This window comes from Hemiscyllium ocellatum, chromosome 17, assembly GCF_020745735.1.
Source record: "Hemiscyllium ocellatum isolate sHemOce1 chromosome 17, sHemOce1.pat.X.cur, whole genome shotgun sequence".
NCBI classification, from domain to species: Eukaryota; Metazoa; Chordata; class Chondrichthyes; order Orectolobiformes; family Hemiscylliidae; genus Hemiscyllium; species Hemiscyllium ocellatum.
In genome coordinates this window covers 825,766-833,391 of record NC_083417.1, presented here as the reverse complement: position 1 = coordinate 833,391, position 7,626 = coordinate 825,766, and positions in this window count along the sequence as shown.

Below are 7,626 nucleotides of genomic sequence, written 5' to 3'. Positions count from 1 at the left end.
GCTGGGGTCAAATAGATTTCTTGAGGAGTGTAGGAAGTTTAGGAGTACACTTAAGAGTGAAATCAGTAGAGCAAAAACGGGACATGAGTTAGTTTTGGCAGATAAGGTTAAGAAGAATCCAGAGAGATTCTACAAATATATTGAGGGCAAAAGACTAATCAGGGAAATGATAGGGGCACCTTAAAGATCAACAAGGCCACCTATGTGTGGAACCACAGGAGTTGGATGAGATACTAAATTATTATTTTGTATCAATGTTTACTGTGGAGAAAGATGTGGAAGCTAGGAGAATAAATAGTGATGTATTGAAAAATGTTCAAATTATAGAAGAGGAGGTGCTGGAGGTTTTAAAATGCATAAAGGTTGATAAATCCTATAATCTGTATGTCCTTGTTTGCTGTGATCTACCCGTTCACAAAACAAAACTTTTCACTGTACTTAGATATACGTGACTTCAATAAATCAAATCAAATCAAATCAAATCCAATCGATACCCATGGGTGAGGTGCTGGAAGACAGAAGATGAGCTAATGCTGTGCTATTATCTAAGCAAGGCTGCAAGGAAAAACCAGGGAATTACATACCGGTGAGTTTGATGTCAGTGGTGGGTATGATGTCAGTGGTGGGTATGATGTCAGTGGTGGGTATGTTGTCAGTGGTGGGTATGTTGTCAGTGGTGGGTACGATGTCAGTGGTGGGTATGTTGTCAGTGGTGGGTATGATGTCAGTGGTGGGTATGTTGTCAGTGGTGGGTATGATGTCAGTGGTGGGTATGATGTCAGTGGTGGGTATGTTGTCAGTGGTGGGTATGATGTCAGTGGTGGGTATGATATCAGTGGTGGGTATGTTGTCAGTGGTGGGTATGATATCAGTGGTGGGTATGTTGTCAGTGGTGGGTATGATGTCAGTGGTGGGTATGATGTCAGTGGTGGGTATGTTGTCAGTGGTGGGTATGATGTCAGTGGTGGGTATGTTGTCAGTGGTGGGTATGATGTCAGTGGTGGGTATGTTGTCAGTGGTGGATATGTTGTCAGTGGTGGGTATGATGTCAGTGGTGGGTATGTTGTCAGTGGTGGGTATGTTGTCAGTGGTGGATATGTTGTCAGTGGTGGGTATGATGTCAGTGGTGGGTATGTTGTCAGTGGTGGGTATGATGTCAGTGGTGGGTATGTTGTCAGTGGTGGGTATGATGTCAGTGGTGGGTATGATGTCAGTGGTGGGTATGATATCAGTGGTGGGTATGTTGTCAGTGGTGGGTATGTTGTCAGTGGTGGGTATGATGTCAGTGGTGGGTATGATGTCAGTGGTGGGTATGTTGTCAGTGGTGGGTATGATATCAGTGGTGGGTATGTTGTCAGTGGTGGGTATGATGTCAGTGGTGGGTATGTTGTCAGTGGTGGGTATGATATCAGTGGTGGGTATGTTGTCAGTGGTGGGTATGTTGTCAGTGGTGGGTATGATGTCAGTGGTGGGTATGTTGTCAGTGGTGGGTATGATATCAGTGGTGGGTATGTTGTCAGTGGTGGGTATGATGTCAGTGGTGGGTATGATGTCAGTGGTGGGTATGTTGTCAGTGGTGGGTATGTTGTCAGTGGTGGGTATGCTGCTGGAGATGATTCTGAGAGGCTCTGCATGAATTTGAAAAGGTGAGGTCATTGCTGTGGTTCTGTTCGCTGAGCTGGGAATTTGTGTTCCAGACGTTTCATCCCCTGACTAGGTGACATCCTCAGTGCTTGGGAGCCTCCTGTGAAGCGCTTCTGTGATGTTTCCTCCTGCATTTATAGTGGTTTGTCTCTGCCGCTTCCGGTTGTCAGTTCCAGCTGTCCGCTGCAGTGGCGGGTATGTTGGGTCCAGGTCAATGTGTTTGTTGATAGAATCTGTGGATGAGTGCCATGCCTCTAGGAATTCCCTGGCTGTTCTCTGTTTGGCTTGCCCTATAATAGTAGTGTTGTCCCAGTCGAATTCATGTTGCTTGTCATCTGCGTGTGTGGCTACTAGGGATAGCTGGACATGTTGTTTCGTGGCTAGTTGGTGTTCATGGATGCGGATCATTAGCTGTCTTCCTGTTTGTCCTATGTAGTGTTTTGTGCAGTCAGTTTTGGATGAGTCAGCATAGCTTTGTGCATGGGAAAATGTGTCCACAAACTTAATTGAATTTTTTGAAGAGGTGACCAAAAAGATAGATGATGAGAGTGTGGCAAACATTGTCTGTATGGACTTCAGCAAGGCCTTCGCCAAGGTTCAGCATAGTAGACTGCTTAGTAAGGTCAGATCACATGGGATCCAGGGAGAGCTAGCCAACTGGATCCAAGATTGACTTGTCAGTAGGAGATAGAAGAGAATGATAGAGGGTTGCTATTCAGACCAGTTCTGATCAGTGGTGTGCCACAAGGATCACCGCTGGGTCCACTGTTGTTTGTCAAATGTAGGGGGTGATGGATTCTCAGGGGAATGTAGCACGAACAGCCAAGTTTCTGGTATTGAGACTGGCTCTAATGCAACGAGGGATACGTCAGGTTCCAAGAGATCAGTTGTGTTAGGGGATTCTCTAGTCCAAGGTACAGATAGACGTTTCTGTGGCCAGCAGCGAAAAAGCAGAAAGGTGTGTTGCTTCCCTGGTGCCAGGATCAAGATGTCTCAGAGAGGGTGCAGAATGTTCTCACGGGGGAGAGGGGACAGCAAGAGGTCATTGTCCACATTGGAACCAACGACATAGGAAGGGAAAAGGTTGAGATTCTGAGGGGAGATTACAGAGAGTTAGGCAGAAATTTAAAAAAGGTCCTTGACAGTAGTACTGTCTGGATTACTCCTGGTGCTACGAGCTAGTGAGGGCAGGAGTAGGAGGACAGAGCAGATGAATGCATGGCTGAGGAGCTGGTGTATGGGAGAAGGATTCACATTTTTGGATCATTGGAATCTCTTTTGGGGTAGAAGTGACCTGTAGAAGAAGGACGGATTGCGCATAAATTGGAAGGGGACTAATATACTGGCAGGGAGATTTGCTACAGCCGCTCGGGAGGATTTAAACTAGTCAGGTGGGGGTGGGACCCAGGGAGATAGTGAGGAAAGAGATCAATCTGAGACTGGTACAGTTCAGAACAGAAGTGAGTCAAACAGTCAGGGCAGGCAGGGACAAGGTAGGACGAACAAAATTAAACTGCATTTATTTCAATGCAAGGTGCCTAACAGGGAAGGCAGATGAACTCAGGGCATGGTTAGGAACATGGGACTGGGATATCATAGCAATTACAGAAACATGGCTCAGGGATGGGCAGGACTGGCAGCTTAATGTTCCAGGATATAAATGCTACAGGAAGGATAGAAAGGGAGGCAAGAGAGGAGGGGGAGTGGTGGGTGTGGGTGGCATTTTTGATAAAGGATGGCATTACAGCTGTGCTGAGGGAGAATATTCCTGGAAATACATCCAGAGAAGTTATTTGGGTGGAAATGAGAAATAAGAAAGGGATGATAACCGTGTTGGGATTGTATTATAGACCCCCTAATAGTCAGAGGGAAATTGAGAAACAAACATGTAAGAAGATCTCAGCTATCTGTAAGAATAATAGGGTGGTTATGGTAGGGGACTTTAACTTTCCAAACACCGACTGGGACTGCCAGAGTGTTAAAGGTTTAGATGGAGAGGAATTTGTTAAGTGGGTACAAGACAATTTTCTGATTCAGTATGTAGATGTACCTACTAGAGAAGGTGCAAAACCTGACCTACTCTTGGGAAATAAGGCAAGACAGGTGACTGAGGTGTCAGTGGGGAAGCACTTTGAGGCCAGTGACCATAATTCTATTGGATTTAAAATAATGATGGAAAAGGATAGACCAGATCTAAAAGTTGAAGTTCTAAATTGGAGAAAGGCCGGTATTAGGCAAGAACTTTCAAAAGCTGATTGGGGGCAGAAGTTTGCAGGTAAAGGGACGGCTGGAAAATGGGAAGCCTTCAGAAATTAGATAACGAGAATCCAGAGAAAGTATATTCCTGTTAGGGTGAAAGGAAAGGCTGGTAGGTATAGGGAATGCTGGATGACTAAAGAAATTGAGGGTTTGGTTAAGAAAAAGGAGGAAGCATATGTCAGGGATAGACAGGATCGATCAAGGGAATCCTTTAGAAGAGTATAAAAGAAGTTGGAGTATACTTAAGAGGGAAATCAGGAGGGCAAAACGGGGACATGAGATAGCTTTGGCAAATAGAATTAAGGAGAATCCAAAGAGTTTTTACAAATACATTAAAGACAAAAGGGTAACTAGGGAGAGAATATGTCCCCTCAAAGATCAGCAAGGTGACCTTTGTGTGGAGCTACAGAAAATGGGGGAGATACTAAATGAATATTTTTGCATCAGTATTTACTGTGGAAAAGGATATGGAAGATATAGACTGTAGGGAAATAGATGGTGACATCTTGATAAATGTCCAGATTACAGAGGAGGAAGAGCTGGATGTCTTGAAACGGGTAAAGGTGGATAAATCCCCAGGATCTGATCAGGTGTACCCAAGAACTCTGTGGGAAACTAGAAAAGTGATTGCTCGGTCTCTTGCTGAGATATTTGTATCATCGATACTCACATGTATCGGAAGGTGCCGGAAGACTGGAGGTTGGCTAATGTGGTACCACTGTTTAAGAAGGGTGGTAAGAACAAGCCAGGGAACTATAGACCAGTGAGCCTGACATTGGTTGTGGGCAAGTTGTTGGAGGGAATCCTGAGGGACAGGATGTACATGTATTTGGAAAGGCAAGGACTGATTAGGGATAGTCAACATGGCTTTGTGCGTGGAAATCATGTCTCACAAACTTGATTGAGTTTTTTGAAGAAGTAACAAAGAGGATTGATGAGGGCAGAGCAGTACATGTGATCTATATGGACTTCAGTAAGGCATTCAACAAGTTACCCCATGGGAGACTGGTTAGCAAGGTTAGATCTCACGGAATACAGGGAGAACTAGCCATTTGGATACAGAACTGGCTGAAAGGTAGAAGACAGAGGGTGGTGGTGGAGGGTTGTTTTCTAGAATGGAGGCCTGTGACCAGTGGAGTGCCACAAGGATTTGTGCTAGGTCCATTACTTTTTGTCATTTACATAAATGATTTGGATGTGAGCATAAGAGATACCAATTAATAGGTTTGCAGATGACACCAAAATTGAAGGTGTAGTGGACAGCAAAGAGGGTAACCTCAGACTTCAGCATGATCTTGACCAGATGGGCCAATGGACTGAGAAGTGGCAGATGGAGTTTAATTCAGATAAATGCAAAGTGTTGCATTTTGGAAAGCAAATCTTAGCAGGACTCATACACTTAATAGTAAAGTCCCAGGGAGTGTTGCTGAACAAAGAGACCTTGGAGTGGAGGTTCATAGCTCCTTGAAAGTGGACTTGCAGGTAGATAGGATAGTGAAGGAGGCATTTGGTATGCTTTCCTTTATTGGTCAGAGTATTGAGTACAGGAGTTGGGAGGACATATTGTACAGGATATTGGCTAGGCCATTGTTGGAACATTGTGTGCAATTCTGGTCTCCTTCCTATCGGAAAGATGTAGTGAAACTTGAAAGGGGTCGGAAAAGATTTACAAGGATGTTGCCAGGGTTGGAGGATTTGAGCTATAGGGAGAGCTGAACAGGCTGGGGCTGTTTTCCCTGGAGCGTCGGAGGCTGAGGGGCAACCTTATATAGGTTTAAAAAATTACGAGGGGCATGGATAGGGTAAATAGGCAAAGTCTTTTCCCTGGGGTCGGGGAGTCCAGAACTAGAGCGTATAGGTTTAGAGTGAGAGGGGAAAGATATAAAAGATATAAAAGAATCACACAGACGGTGGTATGTGTATGGAATGAGCTGCTAGAGGAAGTGGTGGAGGCTGGTACAATTGCAATGTTTAAGAGGCATTTGGATGGGTATATGAATAAGGAGGGTTTGGAGGATATGGGCCGAGTGCTGGCAGGTGGGACTAGATTGGTTTGGGAAATCTGATCGGCATGGACGGGTTGAACCGAAGGGTCTGTTTCCGTGCTGTACATCTCTATGACTATGACTCTGTGACTATTTATATAAACAATCTGGATGAGAATATAAGAGGCATGGTGAGTAAGTTTACAGATTACACCAGCATTGGTGGTGTAATGGACAGTGAACAACAGTTATCTAAGAGTGCAACGGGATTTTGAACAATAAGGCCAGTGGGCCAAGGAATGGCATATGGAGTTTAATTTAGGTAGATGTGAGGTGTTGGATTTTGGTAAGACAAACCGGGACAAGACTTATACAGTTAATGGTAGGTCCCTGGACAGTATAGTCTAACAGAGAAATTGAGGGGGAGGTGTATAGTTCCTTGAAAGTGGCATCACAGATAGACAGGGGGTGAAGAAAGCATTTGGCATGCTTGCTTTAATCGGTCAGAATACTGAGTATAGGAGTTGTACAAGACATGGTATGGCCACATTTGGAGCATTGTGTACAATTCTGGTTGCCCTGCTATAGGAAGGATGTTATTAAACTGTAAAAAGTGTAAAAAAGATTTACATGGATGCTACTGAGACTGGAGGGTTTGAGTAATAAGGAGAGGTTGGATAGGCCGGGACTCTCACTGGAGCATCGGAAGCTGATTTATAAAATCATGAGGGCCCTAGATAAGGCATATAGCCAGCTCTTTTTCCCAGGATGGAGGAATACAAAACTAGATGGTATAAGTTATAGGTAAGGGGAAAAGATTTTAAAAGGGACCTGAGGGACAATGTTTTCACAAAGAAGGTAGTGTGGAAAGGAACAAGCTGCTAGAGAAAGTCATAGAGGTGAGTGCAATTACAATATGTAAAAGGTTCATTTTCAGATGTTTCGTCACCCTAGTAGGTAACATCTTCAGTGGCCTCCAGGTGAAGCACTGATCATGATTCTTGCTTTCTATTTATATGTTTGGGTTCCTTTGGGTTGGTGATGTCATTTCCTGTAGTGAGGTGGTAAATGGGGTCTTACTCGATGTGTTTGCTGATAGAGTTCCGGTTGGAGTGCCATGCTTCTAGGAATTCTCATGCGTGTCTCTGTCCTAGAAGTATGGCATTCCAACTGGAACTCTATTAAGAAATACATCTACCACCCCCTGAGAAAAAGACCAGGAAATGACCTCACCAACCCAAAGAAACCCAACCATATAAATAGAAAGCAGGAATCATGTACAGTGCTTCGCCTGGAGGCCCACTGAAGATGTTGCCTAGTAGGGTGACAAAACGTCTGGAAATTAACCTTCCACCTCAATGACATCCAGAACCTCAACCTGAGCTACAAATCTTCTCAAAACTCGCTACAATATGTAAGAGACATATGGACGGGTACATGGATAAGAAAGGTTTAGAGGGATATAGGCCAAATGCAAGCAAATGGAGCTAGTTTAGTTTAGGAAACAAGGTCAGCCTCAATTCGTTGGGCCAAAGGGTCTGATTCCATGCTGCATGACTCTGTTACTCTCAGGTTCATCAGAGGTCAGTGCTCAGACTGCTCTTTAATTGCATGTATGAATTGAATATTGGAAAACAGAACTAAATTTCAAAATAGCTGATTGAACCATATTTAGACATGTAAAAAACAGTAGCGGTGATACTAATTGATTGCAACAGGATACAGACAGCTAGCAAGG